This window comes from Strongylocentrotus purpuratus, unplaced genomic scaffold, assembly GCF_000002235.5.
Source record: "Strongylocentrotus purpuratus isolate Spur 01 unplaced genomic scaffold, Spur_5.0 spur5_scaffold_21, whole genome shotgun sequence".
Lineage (NCBI taxonomy): Eukaryota > Metazoa > Echinodermata > Echinoidea > Camarodonta > Strongylocentrotidae > Strongylocentrotus > Strongylocentrotus purpuratus.
Genome location: NW_022145607.1, coordinates 33,610,599 through 33,629,161, shown reverse-complemented (window position 1 = coordinate 33,629,161; position 18,563 = coordinate 33,610,599). Strand labels below are relative to the sequence as shown.

The following is an 18,563-nucleotide window of genomic DNA, read 5'->3' as shown; positions in this document are numbered from 1 at the left end:
GCTGTTCAAAACACATCGGTGTTCTCTACTCTATGTCGCAAATTGGGAACTAGAAGGGCATTGATATAACCCTGTGATTTCACTGCATGTCATGAAAACCCTCTTATGTAACAACAAAATCAAAAAACTATATTCTAGGGCCAAAATTGTCAAGCTTTTCATTACAATGCTGCCCCTCATCACTCATACAATGTACATTTTATAAACTGATGCACAATATTTTGTCAAATACTATTTTTCACATTTTCCTGCAATGCCCCGTTAAAATTAAAATTACATCTATGATTTAAGACATTCAATATATCTTACTAAGGCAATTCTACTGAATGTATGGGCATGGCTAAATTTTATTTTCAATAATCTATAATCATTTTTTGTAATTCTCCTTGATAAATTTCCTAAATTGTTACACGGTTTTGATATAGTTTGTAGATAATCCGTCTTATATTTAAAAGGGGGCAGTGGCTACAATTAGAAGCCTCCATTGACAAAACATGGCACACATATTAAGAACAATGCGCTATTTAAGCACATTTTCCGTTTAGGGACAAACATTTGAATCCAATCAGTTGTAAGACCAATTTGAAAGAAGGTTGAATGCACACGAAAGGAATCTAGCTGAAAGAAACCTCTATATTATTGACCAGAAAAAAAAGCTGACATAAAAGTAAAGTGCAATATTATTAGGTACGTCGATACGAGGATAAAAGCGAGGGCGCTCTTCAAAATAGATTAGGTTAATTAATTTTTAAAATATGTTTTTAATGTAACCGTGTTTCAAAAATTGATTCTAAAAATATGTAATGGCATGAACTATCACTCTACAAAGTTTGAATCATCAATTTAAAGCGCAAGACAAAAAGTTGAACAAAGTACCTAAACAGGACAATAACACCATCTCGAACTGTAAACCTTCGTACATACACATTTTTCCATTCAGGATGGATCCCATTCGTGACAGATTGTGTGGAAATCGATTTACACGTCGTGTATTTTACATGCAGGAAAGGGTGTATCACGCCGTTTAATTACGTTTAATTAAAGGTAGAATTTGCGTAGCAATTAGACGAATTCAGATTTTTTTTTTCCTGCCATTTATTTATTATGCAGTTCATATGCAAAGTTGAACCTAATACGTTCTTATGTCTTTCCATAATAATTAGTGTAAAACTAACAAAATTATACACATTATGTGGTGAATATTCTAACACAAGAAATCTATAGAAGATTATAGCTGCAATATGTGACAAATAGATGTAAGAGCTGTTGTGTGTGTAGGGTTTGCCACTGCTTAGTGTGTATAATATGAAACTATTTAAGTTGTATGATTATTGGATATCACGATATTAACAATGTTTATGTATACCCATTTCATGTTAAATAAATCATTCGCATAATAGGAATTTATTTAATCCTGCAGTCGTTTTAGAACAATCAAACCTTGGTATTCATCTATATGGTATAGATTTGGGCTTTTTTGGTTTACCTTGCATATGTTATTATTCATTATCTCCATATGTTTTCTTTTAATGCACCCCCTCAATAAACTTTATTTTCAGCACAATTAACTTTGAGGTATATATGCTATTATGTTTCTTGTAAATTGATCCTCAGCATGAGTGTTCAAGCGGTATTAAATCTGGGGCGATGAATTGTAGTTCCGCTATTCAATTTTGTTTTTAAATACATACAAAGTTTTAATTTGAAAAATATATATTCAATGTCTGATCTGGCGAGAGCATAATTTAACCAAAACTGTCAAATGGTGCGAACTGAATTGACTCAGTGACATAAAAGCTCCAAGCCTCAAACATATGGTTTATTATCATTATTGTAAGTTTTTATTGTTGTTATTATTATCATTATTATTACTATTATTATTATTATCGTCATCATCATATATTCATTATCAGTGTTTCTCTAGCTATATACTGACCTTAGTTTCACCAGGGAGGTGAGACTTTAATGGAGATTCCGTCTCGAAAGAATTTCCCGAGGGAAAGATATTCAAGATTAACTTGGCTTAACAACAAGTAATGTAACCCTCTTCAGCCATCAAATCCATCAACAGCCGCCCTTATCAGACCACAGATGCCCTCTGGCGATCCAAATGTTACGAAGTGTTACGCAACGCGGCCTGCTTCCCTAAGCTCTCCAAACACTTGGTCGTAAAAAAAAGGCTTTGAAGCCATGCGAGTCACCGAGAAAATGACGTCATACTCATTGAAGATGTATATAGCTATAACAGACAAAAATACAAAATCGACAACTTATGGCACAAGGCAACCTGCTATTGGTTATCAAATGCTTTCGCTGTGCTCGGATAACTCTTCTGAAGACGTAGCCATCTGAACCAGCGAAATCGACCAAGGAAATCGTGAGTTAGAGTGAATGCAAGTTTCTCATCATCATCACGTTCTCTTCTAATTATTGACATTTTCCGAAAGTTTCCGAAATTTTTACATAGCTAGGAAGGTAGTCCATAAGTTTATCTCTTAAAATAACTAAATGAAACTGTGTTGTATAATTGCGCATTTGGTTTAATGAGGGTTAGAAGTTGTCAATTCATCACCACTTCTCACCCCGAGTACGGGCCGGCGACGCGAAAGCCGCCGTGCTCGCTGGGCTGTACATGCTGGATGTTGTTGGTGGAAACACACATAGCTGCATTTCTACCCTGGCCGTGTATTGAAAGTTGTGCTATTGATTCTCAACATTTCAAACACCACTGTACAAAACTCAACTGATTTCATTCAAAGGCAGTACTATAGTGACGATTGATGACACCTAAAGAGCATTAAAATACAATTTGTTCAACTTTCTGATGTTAGAAAGAATAATTTAAAAATTAAAATTGTGAGTCTACTGTCAAACTTGCCGATCAACCGCATCGGGATGATTATGTGCATTTGTACTGTATGTTGTGAGTGTATTGACTATTCATGTATTCAAATACTGCCTATTTACATGGAGCGGCCTACGCATTCACGATGAAACCATTTAACCGTACATTCTGGTTCGCTGCAACGAATAAGATTTTCCGTTGATGGAATTTCACACGTGCATAACTTGTATTGGTCTCCAACTTCCCATACACCAGGCTCAAGAAAATCTTCCTCAAAATCAGTCAGAAAGTCTAAATCGTCGCCTACCAAATACTCTTCCCTACTGTACGCCGCCATTTTTGTCGATAGCAGCCGATGTGTATTTCCAACAATGCATTTCGCGAGCCCTATGTCACTCAGTTTCGGGAGTGAGATTTACGAGCTGTGCGGTCCGGGTGGGGGATTAACGGGATTATGATAGGGGGAAAAAAGACTCTCGGTGCAACGGACTGCTTCAAAGGGCCCTCTTAGATGCGGAATCCATTTATTACAAGCCCTGGTTTCACAGTATAGTCTAATTGAGCTGTACCTCTGCACCATCTAACATTCTTCTGAATTCGACTTAATTGGCTTATGAAGATAATTGTTTCCCTTTGAAACAGAACTTTAACAAACAAAACTGCCTACAACTTAAATGACAACGTGATCGACACAAATTAGCAGTCATTGACAATTGCGGATCTTTTCTTTAAGAACAGCCTACCAAGGGTAGCGACTGAATAGTCTTGTTCAAGACTCAAATGCACCAGAAGTCTTAAGAGACTCGAATATATCCGCAGCATTGAACTCAGAATCGAATAAATATAACAAATTTGTTATTTATAACACATCTAATTAAGAATTCAATCTGCGATAGAAGTAAAAATCCGTTTCATAAAACAAATAACAAGTTTATATAGTCAATAATATGTATTGATAGTTCGCGAACGAGTCTAATTGCACTGTCGCGCTCGCTCTAGCGCGCGCGCCTATATCCTATATCCAACTATATCCAACTATATCCAACTGAAAGTAAAACGATACCAAAACAAATCATACTATTCTATCAGGAATTTAAAGTAAAAGAATTCATCCCCCCTGTCCCCAGATGTTTCAAATGTCAACGCATGGGACATGTAATTTCGCAATGCAATAGCAAGCAAAGATGCGTCAGGTGTGGAGAAGACCACCCTTTCGACCAATGTCCCAGAAAATCTAATCCCTTTTGTGTTAACTGCAAAGGAAACCACTCAGCAGCATTCAAAGGATGCATCGAAGCCAAAAACGCAAGAATTGTCCAAGAAATCCGCTTGGAAAAGAAAATAAGTTATGCCGAAGCCACGAAACATTTCAAAGAGGCAACAAAAGTAGAGGAAAAAACTAACTCTAAGGAATCGAGCACAAACGGCAATAGTAAAGTACCCACAAACAAAGAAAAGAAAGAAACAAAGAGTAAAACAATTCCCACACAAAGCAGACCAAATACAGACCCTACACAACACATTGAAATAGAAAACAATCAAAGCGAAAGTTTTATTACCCCCTCCGTATTTGTAGAACAGGGGAGAATTCAACATTCCAACAGCGGTGGTCACGGTAAACCCAACATCATTACCACAGCCAAGAACACTGATCTCCCAGGGAGAAGTCACATCTCCCTGGATCTCCTAATGTTTCTTTTCCGCGTCATAGAAATAATGCAACAAGACATCCCACAAACACAAAAGATGAACAAATTTCTCGCAGAAGCCCAGACATGTCTCAATATATTACCTGAAGAGCTAGAAATAATGAAACACCATGGAGAACATAATTAAAATTCTCCTTTTCATGGCGGCACTATCCATACTACAATGGAATGCCCAAGGTCTCCAAGGGGGGCACGGGGACGAACTAGTTCAATTGCTACTGTCACGCAGGAATAACCCTTACCATATATTGTGCATTCAAGAAACGTGGTTTACAGAAAATAATATATTACAAATACCAAATTATACATGTATACCACGCAACAGAAAAACCGGAGTGAGAGGCGGATGCGCCATTTACGTACACAACTCTGTATATTTCAAAAATATAACACTCCATAATACCTTTGAATTGCAAACTATTCAACTGCACCTCAAAACTTCCTGCATGACAGTAGTAAATTATTACAATCCATGTCAGCGATTAGACATAGATACCCTTAAGGCCATCATTCCAGAATATGCTACCCCAAAGTACCTGCTAATCCTAGGAGACTTTAACAGCCACAACTCATTATGGGGCAGTAACACTACCGATGTAAATGGCCGCATCATAGAAGAATTTATTGAAAATAAAAATATTATAATACTAAACGATGGATCAGGTACGAGAATGGATCACCATACGGGAAAATTATCCTGTCTAGACCTAAGCTTAGCAACACCCTCCATAGCTAATAGATGTCAGTGGAATGTAAAGCAAGATAAGTTAGGAAGTGATCACTTCCCTATAGAAATACAAATCAATCTACATCCTGTAGAAGAAATACATGAAAGAGAATATACAAAACGAAACGAACCATATCTTAGTTACAAAAAAGCAGACTGGAAAGCATTTGAACAATTATGCGACACAGAACTATCCAATATAACTCCAAATGAAAACACAGAAGAATACTACAACGAATTCATAAACGTCACAAAGAAAATTATGAAGGAAACCATACCAACAGTAACAAAAAAACATAAACCACACAATCCATGGTGGAATGAAGACTGCCAAAAGAGAATTAAAGAACGAAACAAAGCCAAAAATAAAGCCATCAAATACATGACGAAAGATTATCTCTACGAATACCTAAATAAGAAAGCCCTTGCACAGAAGACAATAAGAGAAGCAAAAAGACAACATTGGAACAAATACTGCTCCAGGCTTAATAGATTCACTCCGACTTCAGAAATTTGGAAAATGATAAAAAGATACAACAATATCATACCAAAAAAAGAATGCTTACCAACACTAAAAGAAAATGATATAGAATATATTACCGATCAGGAAAAGGTCAACAAGATAGCTGAAGATTATACTTACGTAACTAAACACAAAGTTGACCCTAGCTCCCAACTGTACACTCACGTAGCAAATAATATAGAGAAAATTAAAAATAAAGAACCAGAAAATTTTCCCTCAGTCCTAAACGACAATTTCACACTATCAGAATTAGAAGCAGCAATCGAACGTCAAAATTCCTCCTCTACCCCCGGACACGATAAGATTAAATATTTAATATACCAAAAACTCACGAAATCAGCAAAACAGACCATGCTAAATTTGATAAATCAAATTTGGAGCTCGGGGCAAATTCCAAGGCAATGTAAACACTCAATTATTATCCCAATCAAAAAACCTAACAAAGAACCTCATAAAGTATCATCGTATAGACCAATTGCACTCACAGCTTGTTTCATCAAAATCATGGAAGGAATGGTGAATGTAAGACTACAGTGGTTCATCGAAAAACAGGAAATACTCCCTTCATTCCAAATAGGATTTAGAAAGAATAGAAGCACTACAGATAGTATCGTCAGTTTAGAAAATGAAATACAGAAAAACATAGCCATTAAACAGCATACAGTCGCCATTTTTCTCGACATAGAAAAAGCTTATGATACACTTTGGGTAGACGGATTGATATCAAATCTTTATGATATAGGTATACGAGGTAAAACACTAAACTTTATAAACGATTCTCTAAGAAATAGAACATTCCAGGTAAAAATAGAAAATACACTGTCGCACATAAACAACACAGAAAACGGTCTATCGCAAGGTAGTACCATAAGTCCAATCCTGTTCAACCTTATGCTCTGTCAAATTCCCACAACCCCCTCAGTCTCCATATCTTTATACGCAGATGATTGCGCCATTTGGACTTCAGGACCTAACATTAATTTTATAGTAAATAGAATTCAAAACTGCTTAAACAACCTACAAATTTGGTTCGAGCAAAGGGGCTTTAATCTCTCCGAAAATAAAAGTACCCCGGTGCTCTTCAGCAATAGCAACAGAACAAACCTCCCCGTAATAAAACTTAAAGAAAAAGAACTGCAATTCCAAGCAAATCATAAATTTCTTGGCGTCACGTTTGATAAAAAATTAACATGGAATACCCATATACAAGATATCAGAAACAGATGTAGAAAAAAAATTAATATCCTGAAAAGCGTCGCTCATACAAGTTGGGGAAGTAACACAAAAACATTACTGATGCTATATCGATCTTTAATAAGATCAATGCTAGACTACGGGTGCGAGGCATATGACTCGGCAAGCGAAAGCTCCAAAAAAGTTTTAAACACTATGCAATACATGTCCCTACGTATATGTGCAGGTGCTTTACACGGCACATCCCTCGCCGCCCTACAGGTGGAAATGGACGAGCCCCCTCTTGAGTTAAGAAGGAAAATGCTGACAGAAAAGTATCACGTCCATCTTTCCCGTATGACAAACCACCCATTAAAACCAAACATCCAACCATGTTGGCAATTTGAAAAGTTAAAGAATAAAAAAGTGAGACAACCTTTTGGTTTGAGAATAAAAAATGAAAAAATAATAGACTCAATTACAGAAAAAGTCATACCACTTCCTATCCCCCCCTGGCACAACTACACTCCCCAAATATCCATTGAACTAACTGAATCAATAAGAAAAAATGATAACCCGAGTGAAATGAGACTAAGAAGCATAGAACTCATAAAATCAAAATGGAATAACAGCCTTCATATATATACGGATGGCTCAAAATCCCCATCAGGCACAGCAGCTGCGTCCTTTTTTGTCCCACATTTTTCAATAAGACAATCTAAACGTCTTACAGACCATACCTCAAGCTACCGAGCAGAGTTAGCAGCAATAACAATTGCCCTATTATGGGTTGAACAACTAAACCTGCACGCAGGGGTTGTGATATTCACAGACTCCCTCAGCGCACTCCTCTCAATGCAATCAATGAAAGGAGATAAGTCAGATAACTTCATAAACGACATCAAGTATATATACACAAGACTGGCATACAAAGGCATTCAAGTCCATCTAGAATGGATCCCCTCTCACTGTGGAATACAGGGAAACGAAATAGCGGACCTTCTCGCAAAACAAGCCCTAACTGAAGAAATACAAATAAATAACAAGCTATGTTTGTCTGAAATGAAAGCAGTATTGAAAATAGAACTATACAAGAGTTGGGAAGAAACATGGCAAAATTACAATAAAACAAACGTAAGACCTTTCAAACCAACAATTCAACATAACTTTGAGAGCACCCTTTTTAGAGACTGCGAAGTCATAATTCGTAGGCTCAGACTTTGCAACATAGGACTAAACGCAGACCCCTCAAAAGTATGGGTATCCCAAACAACCCAACCTGGCCAAGCCAACAAAAATTGTAAATACTGTAACACCCCTGAAACAATAACACACTATCTGATGGAATGTCCAACATATACAATAGAAAGAGCAATGCTGATAATGGAAAGTGATATAACGAGCCCAAACGAAATTATGAAACTCCTAAAATCAACAGAAAGTGCGACCCAGAGAGCACTGATCCGTTTCGTTCGTAGAACGAGGCGTTTTGAGTGTTCCTAATTTTTTTTTTTTTTTTTTTTTTTTTTTTTTTTTTTTTTTTTTTTTTTTTTTTTTTTTTTTTTTTTTTTTTTTGCACATATCGCACGACAACCAAATGCCCTAAGATGTTGATACCTACTTAGATAGAAAAATAAGGTTTTACAAAATGGAAAAATACTAGAAGAGAAAAGGTAAGAAAGAGTAAAGACGGATTGAGGACGGTAAACCCCAAACAAGAGACTCTGGAGATCTACCCCAGAATCCTCTCACCGGCACCAGAGTTGCCTAGGCCAATGATGGCCGAGAAGATTGCGCAATGTACCGCGCCGGTCTGGCAGGAAGGTGCCAATTGCGGTGAGGGGTTTTCATGGACCAGTAGATCTGAGATTATATTATCCAAAAAAAAAAAAAAGAGATGAGTATGAATTTACAAATAGTACCAAAATATAGAAGAAAAAAAAGAAAGAAATAAAGTAAAAGGCGTAAATATTCTAAAAAAGAATGAAACGCCGATAATACCAAACAACAACAACAACAACAACGACCTTATCTGTGACAACATACAGTAACAGCTAGGCAACTTCGGTGCTGGACACGGTTTTCTGTAGAAATCCTGTAAGTACATGTCATATTTATTCCGTAATTTCGTATTCATAAGGTGATATTTATGTATTTTTTGATATTTGAATACTTTCCGGAGGTTAAACAAAGATTGATCCTGAGAGTTAGAGCTCGTGTGCCGGGGCGAGTGCATGAGTAGGCCTAAGTAAGTTAGACGGATCTAATTAAATTGCCCAATTTCAGGCGCGACCTGAGAGCGGAAGCTGCATGTAGTGCCCGCCCTAGAACTCCCGGGCATTTTCGCAACAGACCCTACGGCCTACTGTCTACTGAACACACATAGTCTAGCTGCATAATAATAATAAATAATATTGAATTTTTATATAGGTCTAGTCTAGATCTAAGAAGGGAGATCCCGGGTTCGACCCGAACCCAGGCGGATGACTGAAGTGTGTTAACGTTCCCCTTCCCTTGTTCATAGGCGCAGGTTATGTCAAGTGGAAAACAGGATAGGACGTTAAATGGAGGCCCCGTGTACAGGAGAGTCACCACCCTTGCAAAGATCCATTTCATTGCACTATTCGTAGCTATAAATTATAGCTAGAGGTCTAGTAAGTAGTGAAATCTAGACCCTAGTGTAATGGTCCACATGCACACCCCAATCAGGCCTAGTACTATATGGCAATGGTATAGATTCTAGGGCAGGCATCTTGAAGAATCTTCAGTATTGAAGGAGGCCGGAGGCAGATTATCTTGAAGAAGAAGGATAGTAGATCTAATAATATTTAGGGTCTATATACTTGTTGTAAAGCGCTTAGGCCTAAAGTAAAGGCGCTGAGAGACATTTGTATTAAGCGCTATTCTAGTAGACGTGACCTAGATCTATATCTCCATGTTTGCTTCGACAGGCAGACGCTTTACTAACTGAGCAAACTCGCCTCCTGCGTCCTGGCTGTGTATTAAAAGGAATCCCAGACAACTCGCCACAAAGACAACCCGCCCCAAGACAACCCGCCACAATACCCTGGACATCCCGCCACAATACCCTGGACAACCCGCCACAATACCCTGGACAACTCGCCACAGCCTTTTCGGACAACTCGCCACACTTTTTCCCATCATGATTTCTAGATCTAAAATGAAATGAAATTGTCATTTTTCATGATTTTCGTGCTTTTATAAACACAGTCATTACAAAGAATAAAGAATAACGTCGATTTCCCTAAGTGTAACAATAATATATATTGAAATGAAATTGTCATTTTTCATGATTTTCGTGCTTTTATAAACACAGTCATTACAAAGAATAAAGTTGATTTCCCTTGTAACAATAATATATATTGAAATGAAATTGTCATTTTTCATGATTTTCGTGCTTTTATAAACACAGTCATTACAAAGAATAAAGTTGATTTCCCTTGTAACAATAATATACTTTTGATCTAGAGGTCTATAACAGCTGCATTTTTCTGTCCCAGAATTTTTTTAATGGTAGGATACTGGAAGCACTGGCGTACTGATAGGGGGGGGGGGGGGGCAGTTGACCCGCGAAATAAAATTGGAATTTGGTTTATTTCTAGATTTTCTGGGTTAGTTTCGCACTTTTGCCCACAGTCAGAGGCGGCATTCTTGGTTGGGGGGGGGGGATACTGTGCCCCCACTTTTCCAGGTTCCCCTAAAGTGCCCCCTTATCCTTTGTACATGTCCTTTTCCCTTCTGATAATTTTTAATGGTAGGAATTCATAGAAGGATAGGCCTCCTGGAAGCACTGGCGTACTGATGGGGGAGGGGGCAGTTGACCAGCGATATAAAATTGAAATTTGGTTTATTTCTAGATTTTCTGGGTTAGTTTCGCACTTTTGCCCACAGTCAGAGGCGGCATTCTTGGTTGGGAGGGGGGGGGGGCACTGTGCCTCCACTTTTTCAGGTTCCCCTAAAGTGCCCCCTTATCATTTTGTACATGTCCTTTTCCCTTCTGATAAGTGCCTACTTTTCTTTCTCCGATGTTTTAATTATGTTACTCATAATTACAGAAAAGAACTTTTCAGTCTTTCTTCATTAGATTGTCTTTAATATTCATCATGTAATTTTTCAAATGGGACCTTATACTTTTAGCTCGCTTGCTCGAAAATCGATATTCAGTTCATCACACCAAATTGCGAAGTACGTTGCTTAAACAATATGTTGTTCCACGTAAAGAAATAAACAAATATGGATGTCATTCGTGGTAATGTATTCACAATCTTGATGAAGGCGTAGGCCTTTATACAAATATCTAAAAATGGTTTTTATTATTGTTGATGTGTCCCTTTGTAGGTGCCCCTTTTTCAGAAATCCAGCCATTCTTGCGATCATATTGTTACAAGGGAAATCAACTTTATTCTTTGTAATGACTGTGTTTATAGAAGCACGAAAATCATGAAAAATGACAATTTCATTTCAATATATTGTTACAAGGGAAATCAACTTTAATCTTTGTAATGACTGTGTTTATAAAAGCACGAAAATCATGAAAAATGACAATTTCATTTCAATATATATTATTGTTACAATTAGGGAAATCAACTTTATTCTTTATTCTTTGTAATGACTGTGTTTATAAAAGCACGAAAATCATGAAAAATTACAATTTCATTTCATTTTAGATCTAGAAATCATGATGGGAAAAAGTGTGGCGAGTTGTCCGAAAAGGCTGTGGCGAGTTGTCCAGGGTATTGTGGCGGGTTGTCCAGGGTATTGTGGCGGGATGTCCAGGGTATTGTGGCGGGTTGTCTTGGGGCGGGTTGTCTTTGTGGCGAGTTGTCTGGACCCCATTAAAAGCTGTGCTATTGATTCTCAACATTTCACACAGCACTTTACAAAACTCAGCTGATTTCACTCAAAATGTGTACTTTACTTAGATCTAGTGACAATTGATGACACCTAGAGGTCTACTACTACTAGATCTAGGCTAGTACTAGTCTAGAAAAAATGAATATTCATCATCTAAAAACCAGGTGGCTGACAACGAATCATGTTGACTACAAGACTTTCTCGGATTAATCATTATCCCCTAGCAACGAAGTCGGAGGGGATATAGAAACACTGCCGTCCGCCCTTCCGTGCGTCCGTGCGTGCGTCCGTAACAATTTTGGATTCCGATCAATAACTTCGGTAATGTTTGACGGATTTTAATGAAATTTGATATGAAGGTACATGATATCAAAATACAGGCTAAGTTTAATTTCCGAGTATGTAGGTGAAAGGTGAAAGGTCATATATGTGAAAATGTGGTTAACTTCCTTGCCTAGTAATATAATAGTATAGTCCAATGGAGTTAACTTGTTCTGATGTACATGTATATAGGCCATTTGTACCCTGCGAGGGGATGCTACGCTTTGCGTTGACTTGTTAATGTAGGATCTAAATGAGCAAGCTATCGTAAGTCAAAGTAGATATTTCTTTGTTATTTTTTATTTGTTAATATAGTCAAATGTAATTTTACAGCCAAAGTGAATATATGAGGATGTAAAGAGTAAAAATCTTGTTGCATATCTCATTCATCGCGGTCCTGCCGAACCAAACCATTTGTTCCACTCAGTCACCATAGGACGTACTTCAGTCTATGTATAGAGGCGGTCAGATGAGCCAGATGCAATTTCAGCAGAACAACCGTCGATATCAGAGACTGAAGCTTTCGGTCTATATCAGTCTATACTTTGCTGGAGTGGTATACTGTAGTAGTAGATCTACTGTCATCCGTTGCTGTTATCCGGACTTGGCTGTCGGATTTAATAAATTTAGAATTGAAAATTCCATTTTTATTTCAAGGGCAGGCTAAGCTGTAAGCAGCCAAAACAACAACTCCTGCAATAAACTGCAAACCCCCAAACAGTGTTTAGATTTCACTAACTCCATGCTATACATGTACATGCTTCAGAGAACTCCGCCTACGGCCTCCGAAGGGCTTCGGTGACGGAGCTCCCTGGAGTAAAGATTTCACTAGACTTTAGTTAAGTTAGAATTAAAATAGAAATGTAAATAATCTAGAGTCTAGTCGGTAGACAGTAGGAGGACTAGGAGGCAAATTGGCTCAGTCGGTAAAGCGTCTGCCTGTCGGCCCAAAGATCTTGGGTTCGAATCGCACCCAGGCGGATGACTGAAGCAAGCGTTGTGTGTTAACGTGCCCCTCCCCTTGTTGTTTCATAGACGCAGGCTATGTTACATGGAAAACAATCCGTCTCGGATAGGATGTTAAAAGGAGACCCCGTGTACAGGATAATCACTACCCTTGCACGTTAAGAACCCACGGCACTATTCGTATAAGAATAGGGGAAAAACCTGATGTAGTGGTCTACCTGCACACCCCACTCAGGCCGAATATATATATATATATATATACATGAATATACGGCATCTGCAAGAATCTTCAGTACCGGTATTGAAGGATAGGAGGCAGATTATCTTCAAGAAGGAGAAGAAGTATACTGCACTCTGCAGTGTAGTGTAGTCTGGTGCCTAGTCATGCTAGTGGTTTCTAAATTTACTCTAGAGTATTGATCTTTTTTTGGCGCAGTCTTGACTCTATGTCTCTTAGTTTACGTCAAGACTCTGTCTCTACTCTCAGTCTTTAGACTGCAAACATTGTAGCAGTGACTGTTGTTTTCAGTCACTGAGTCTGAATGTGAACCTAGCTATTTTAAGAATAAATTTTCCCCCTCTCTTTTACAGGAAATATACAGAGTGTATTACCATATGCTTGCTTCTTTGAGTATGTGCCTGAAACAAGAATGTCCTGGAGAAAACCGTCCACAACAAGAAAAGGTAATTTTTTTTAATTTTTTTTTTAACTTGGACTTTTTAAAACTTCACCTGTTTAGTTAGTCAAGTAAAAGGAAATTTTTAAATGGGTGAGGGCATTAAATAAGGCCAAGTTGGAGGGGTATGCAAAGGGCTGGTATGAGAAGTATCGATTCAGGGGTGGCTACATGGTATGTGTGCAACAAGATGTCTACTAACAAGTTGCTGTAGTGTTTATTTATAGTGCATTTTAACTTCCAATATATATTTTTTTATAATTAACATTTGAAGGCCTTGAAGAAGGGATGGGGGGAGGGGGGGGGGGGGGGGAGTCCTATACACGAAACAGAATGACAAGCAAAAAGAAAATAATTGACCTTCATATTTTGCTGAAAAAGAAAGTAAACATTGAAGACAATTGAAGAAAAAAAAATAATGCAATTTTTGTGTATTCTTACATATTTGGTTAATATTTATTGAATATTTTTATAATTCGGTTCCAGAGATGGAGAGGAAGGGCTTGCTGTTGAGAGATCATGGGGTGCCTTGAGGTTCCACTTCCAGTCTTGATGTTCTGCCCCTTACCTCTAAGCGATGGCCTCTTGTGCCTGGCAATATATGAGCGAAGCACAATGGACTGGTAATTCATAATGCATATTACAATGTTTTTTTAACAAATCAGGGAAAGAAACAGAGATAAATTCATAGCATATGAGTCTGTCATGGCATTTTTAGTAACTCAACATTTGCTCCTGCAACGACTACTCTAGGCTTTATTTTGTCAAAGGTGTAGGGTTAGACTGAGGGTTGGAATTGTGATTAAGGTGGTTTAGGTTTAGGGTTAGGCCTAGGGATGAAGTTTAATAGTGTAGAAAAATTATGTGAAGCAATTGTCTCAGGAGAAGGTGTTGTACAACTTGATTTTCCAGGTGCTGGTGGAGCTGCATGTATCTTTTACTCATCAATGGTAGTTTTAAAATCTTCCTCTGTATTGTGAAAGCAGAAACATGATGTAGAGTGGAAGAGAAAAAAGTATGTAACACAGTATCATTTAAAATAGATTTTATAAAGTAAAAACACACTGGCCTGCAGTTTGTGAAACATGTAGCACTGTATTACCAATTAAAAGAATTCAGCGATTTTTACAACGTGCTCTATTGGCATTTATGTACTGGTTATGTTGTAACACAAAATGAATTCTTAACTTTAATCCTGGATCCATTGCTAAACATAATGTCAACCCTAAATGTATTAAACATTGCCAGACCCAATTTCGGGCTACCCTAAATCCCTTTCTACATACCAGTATTGTTCAAAGTTTATATTTATTACACCCTTACTGCGAGTTCTAGAAATTCTGCAAGAACCCTACCCTGCTGTTCACTTTATAATTAGTACTTCACATTGCTTTCATGAACATGCCGTAAAAGTGAATTTATTTTATGTCTCTATACAAACAGGTGCCTGTACATGTAATGTATTTCATGCAAATGAAGGGTAGAATGAGAAGCTCACAATGATATGGTAGACAAGGACCTTGCTGTCTAAAGCTCGGAGGCCAGATGACAGTGTCTGAAGTAAGTCGCCCCATAGAAGAGCGAGAACTTTCTGTTGCAATTGTTAACATGCAACACATCCTTACCACATGCAACCCATCCCACTTTCACAATATATTTTCTTAACAACAGTAACCCAAGTTCAACGTTTGGATTGGTGATTTTAAACATAAAAACAATGGTCTGAATGTTTAATTAGATCTTTTACGCAAACGTAGTATATTAGTAATGAAAAGCATGTTTGGTAATACAGTAATTTCATTTCAGACCATGAAGACCATGTATTATTATAATTATCTGGGATCTGTCGTTGGGCTGATAAGCATGGAAAATAAGGAATGTACTCCTGTCGAACGAACAATATGTTTTTATAAAACGAATAACTCTTTGAAGATTACTTACTAGAAGAAGTAGAACAAGAAGAAAAAGAAGAAGAAATACACTGATGATGTCAGCTTGACTTCCTAAAGTTGTATACTATTTGAAAATAGTTTATATTTTATTCATGAACAGCCGGCTTGTCGGAATTGCGTACAAGGATGCCATTGGACTTTTCTGTACTAGTAGCTGAAGGGGGGAGCAGTCACCAGAAGGAGCATGCAACTCCAAAACAATGTGGATACTTCTACCGAGTTCATCTCAAGAATCAAGATGTGACAGTGGATGTACATGTAGAGGGGTTTGTGACCCTCCTGACTGTGGACTACATGCAATACACATCAATGGATTGTAGAGGAGTAATGGTGGGTCCGGTGAGCTCAACTCTGGAGGTTAAGTTCGCAAAATTAATAAATTTCCTTTTAATATGGGTGTATATGGTTCCAGGGATTAATTTGACGCAATGCCTCGTAGTGACACGCCCTATTAAGGGGCAACACACGTGTCAGAAGGTATAAAATGGGAAGCAGTTCCTGAATTGGCACGAGCTTTTACTTTTCGGATGACTTCCTCATTTTGTTTCATACCTCATTTCCTTTGCCGCCATGAGGTGCTAAAGTTTTAGCAGAGTTGGGGGCTTCCAGCCCATAGATGTGACTTTTCATGATTATATGTAATAAATTGTAATAAAGTTACTATCCACTTCAACACTTGACTCTTGTCGAGAATTTTATTTCTTTGTGTGGACTTTGTTCTTCTCTGGAACGCGATTTGGGCAGTGTGATTGGCGGCCACCGGCCACTCAGTTGCCGGGGCTGTTTCATATATAAAGAATGTGTGAAGACAAGCGACTGCATTATAAGCTCAGCATGATCAGTAACATTGATTCCTTTTATGAGGAAATTTAAATTTTTGTTCCTCCCAACCATGAGTTGTACATATTCTTTGATTCGGGGAGAGGTTGGTGAAGAGGGATAGGTGCCCCATATTTTGTATTGTAACAGGTTTTGTTTTCTACATAAGGAGACAAGGATAATATAGTAATATATCACCTATATCAACACGATGAGCAAGACGGCGAATGAGGCGATAGAATGAGTTTAGAGAGGGTGGGGAAGGAGGATCGAGAGAATAGAAGGGGACGAGGTGAGAAGGAGACTGAGTGTGGAAAACAGAATTGGAGGGGTAAAGGAGGGCGGGAGCAGGAGGTAGAAGAGAGAGGTATATAGAGTAGAATAGGGAAGAAGGGAGGAGATGGATTGAATGAGGAAAAAGAGGATGAAATGGGGAAGAAAATGGAGGAAGGGCTAGAAATGAGTGGGACAATAATAATGATATATGCCCGATATATGATGTTAGGCTGAAAGAGGAGGAAGACCAAGAAATGGGAGGTGATATAGACTCTGTGAAAGCAGGGGGAAAAAGAGGAATTAATGGGGGGGGGGGGGGTTAAAGGGAGAACAGAAAGTAGAGGAAACAGAGAGGAATGGTGGAGCTGAGAGAGCGAGGTGAGAGAGGGGCAGTGGCGGATCCGGGGAGGAGGGGGGGGGGGGGGGGGGGCCGTCCCTTCAAAAATAAAACGTGTAAAAACACGTCGATTTAACCTTTTGGGGGAGATGCCCCGCCCCCCCCCCCCCCCCCCTTGAGCACCAAGGGGGGGGGGGGGAATTAAGAGGGCCCCCCCCAAAAAAAAAAAAAAAATGTGCTCACTACCCCACTAAGGGGAGGTTAAAGGGGGAACAAAAAGTAGAGGAAAGCGAGAGGAACGGTGGAGAGAGAGGGGCAGTGGCGGATCTGGGTGGGGGGGGGGGGGCCCCCTTCGAAAATAAAAATGTAAAAACACACATTAATTTTACCCCACCCCCCCCACGCCCCCCCCGCTCAAGGGGGGGGGGCAAAATTTAGAGGGCCCCCCCCCCCAAAAAAAATGTGCTCACTACCCCACTAAGGGGAGGTTAAAGGGGGAACAATAAGTAGAGGAAAGCGAGAGGAACGGTGGAGCTGAGAGAGCGAGGTAAGAGAGGGGCAGTGGCGGATCTGGGTGGGGGGGGGGGCCCCCTTCGAAAATAAAAATGTAAAAACACGTTAATTTTACCCTACCCCCCCCCCCCCCACGCCCCCCCCCCCTGCCGCTCAAGGGGGGGGGCAAAATTTAGAGGGCCCTCCCCCCAAAAAAAATGTGCTCACTACCCCACTAACGGGAGGTTAAAGGGGGAACAAAAAGTAGAGGAAACAGAGAGGAACGGTGGAGCTGAGAGAGCGATGTAAGAGAGGGGCAGTGGCGGATCGGGGGGGGGGGCCGTCCCCCCCCCCCTTCAAAAATAAAACGTGTAAAAACACGTTAATTTTACCTTTTTGGGGAGATTCCCCCCCCCCCCCTGGCGTTCAAGGGGGAGGGGGGGGGGATGCAAATTTTAGAGGGCTTCCCCCCCAAAAAAATGTGCTCACTACTACCCGCCACCCCCCCCCCCCCCCCAACCCCCCACTGAGCGCATTTTCGGCTGGCGCGATTTTCAAATTTCCGGGAGCAAAAAGAAAAAAAATTGGGCCCCCACCCCTAAGAAATCCTGGATCCGCGCCTTGAGAGGGGAAGCAGGGAGAAAGGGGGATCGAGAGAGGGACCAACATTAATAAGACGTGGAGAAAAGGGAGCGGAGGTGGGGAGAAGGCGAAAGGGGGCATTCTTTTGGATTTAAGAGGGCGGCCGGCCGGGTAAGGGAATAAGGGCGTATACTCCGTGGAGCGTTTAGGAAATGAGGGGAAATAAGAAGAGCTAGCGCAGGATAGTGAAGGGAAAGAGAGAGGGAGAAAGAGCGCGTGCGGGGTGGAG

General features: G+C 39.4%; 1 protein-coding gene and 1 long non-coding RNA gene across 4 annotated transcripts in view; one reads left to right on the top strand and one right to left on the bottom strand.

Annotated features, from left to right (window-relative positions):
* Positions 1–18,563, bottom strand: part of LOC115928029 — a 41,069-nt gene that overhangs the window by 13,615 nt on the left and 8,891 nt on the right. The gene's annotated exons all lie outside the window — the stretch shown is intronic.
* On the top strand, positions 8,974–16,443 carry LOC115928031. 3 transcript variants are annotated; one of them, XR_004065831.1, is made up of 5 exons: positions 8,974–9,074; positions 13,731–13,823; positions 14,303–14,439; positions 15,260–15,376; positions 15,869–16,443. It is a non-coding gene; the product is annotated as an uncharacterized LOC115928031 (long non-coding RNA). The 3 variants fall into 3 exon arrangements; XR_004065832.1 differs by having other exon boundaries at positions 15,847–16,443; XR_004065833.1 differs by lacking the exon at positions 15,869–16,443 and having other exon boundaries at positions 14,729–15,840.